Genomic DNA, 2146 nt, shown 5'->3' on the forward strand with positions numbered 1-2146 from the left:
CTGAGTATGTGCGGGTAGATGGGGCGAAACGGCGCTGGGTTAGGGAAAGATGTGGGTTAGGGTTTGAGTAGAGTAAAGTTAGGGTTTGGGTAGTTCAAGTATTTTGAATAAAAATAAGGGTAATATAGTAATTAAAAACGAATTTTGATCCAACTCTAAGATTTATAAAAATACTATTTAATTATCAATTTACAAATTATTTTTAAATAAATATTCTAATTCAATAATTGGAGATAATCAAATTAACCTTTAAATTATAAAATAAAGTTCAAAATTTAATTTTTCAAATTTAAAGCATATAAAATCCTCATTATTATTATATATATATTTTCAATCACTAAAACTTTAAATCAATAATACGAAAATACTCAATTAATATAAAAATCTCTAAAAATATATTCTCAAATAAATAAATAAATCATGGATATTTTATTATTTAATTTCCAAAAACCTGGGATCTTACACTAGACACCAACCTTGATTAGTAAATTTAGTATGACTAATTTATTACCCGCTTAGTATTGAACTTATGGGTCACACACTAACGAGTGTTCTAATCTTTGCTAAAGAATTATTTAATTATTATTTTGATTTGATAAATAAATAATTATATTAATTAAATAGAATATTATTATATTTTTTACTAATACTAAGATTATAATAATAATATGATAATTGAGAATATTAAATGAGAATTGAGAATAATTAGTTATTCTATTTCTAAATTTGAATTCTAAGTTTGGATGAGATCCTAACTGATTTTATTTCGTATTGAGTTATGATATGATTAATAAATTTAAAAGATTAAAGTTTAAAATAACGAGATATGATTTAAATTTGAATTGAGATTCAAATTTGAAATCAGTAACAAATCTCATACTATATTTATGTATGCCAAGAGTAGAGGAATAACATGAATAACACACAAGTATTTTATTCCTTTACCTTTAGACACATAACATATGTAAGTCTATTTTTTGGAGAAAAATTTTATGGTATGCAAAGAGTTGCAAGAGGTTTCTCAATTTAGATCTGATGTCCATTGGTCAAGGAGTTGACAACAAAAGTTGGTCTTGGTGTGGATACGCATAGCGCCTTCGTACCATCGAAAGAGAAAGTGATTTTTACTAGTATACTCAGATATTTAAATCTGATCTATATATTATATGAATAAAGTTTAAGCACAAAAATAAATCTTTAGGATTAATTTTTTTTTCTTCTGCTGCATGTTATGAACACATAGTAATCCTTCACTACAGTATTTGTTTCAAGCCATTTGATATCAATAACACATTTACTTTATAATCCACGACTCTTGTCTTTTTTCCTTATTTGCATTTGAGTTTCTGAAAAAGTTTCCAACTTTGATAAGTGATGACCTCTCCATTTGTTTGGTGTTTCAGTCTCCGATTGAATGTAAATTATTTGAAACTTTTATTTTTTGCTTGAGAATTTTCATGTTTGTGTGTATCTAATGAGTTTCTGGTCTTTTAGATATTGATGAGCTTTGGAATTTGATATGTATTCACCTCAGTTGATAGTTCCAACTTTGAGTCTTATTGCTTTGACTTGGTGCTTTTTTTTTTTAAAAAGTAAATACATATTGTTGTGTTTGATAACTTTCTATACTTGTGAAAAAATTTTGTTATACCATGTTGCTATTTACATTAGCATTATAAAGAATGATATATTGAATAATTCAGGAGAGGTATGACTCCTACATCATTACTTGAGGGAGCTCGGTGATTTCAAATTCATAATTGGTCAGGTTTGCTATTATAGACTGGGTTGGAGTTTTGATTCATCTAAAATTGTTTTATGTTATGTAACTTGCATATTCAATTTCATGATTTCAATTTCGTGATTTCAATTTTTTTTCTATTCCCCAATTAAAGAAGAAACATGATCAATACCCAAATAAAAATGGTCAAATAGATATTTTTTTGGGAGAAGAGAGTACGTGATTACAAGAAGCTAATACGGTAAGTACAAGAAGATTATAATTAGGTTATCAAGTTGATGAGGAACCAGAGAAACAATAATGGATCTTAAGAGAAAACAAAGAAAAACTTCCAAATAAAAACTTCCAAATAGTTCTAGATGCTTATTATACATACATAGAAGACGTTTTTTAATCAAATAATGT

The sequence above is a fragment of the Arachis ipaensis genome, chromosome B05 (genome assembly GCF_000816755.2).
Source record: "Arachis ipaensis cultivar K30076 chromosome B05, Araip1.1, whole genome shotgun sequence".
Taxonomy (NCBI): Eukaryota; Viridiplantae; Streptophyta; class Magnoliopsida; order Fabales; family Fabaceae; genus Arachis; species Arachis ipaensis.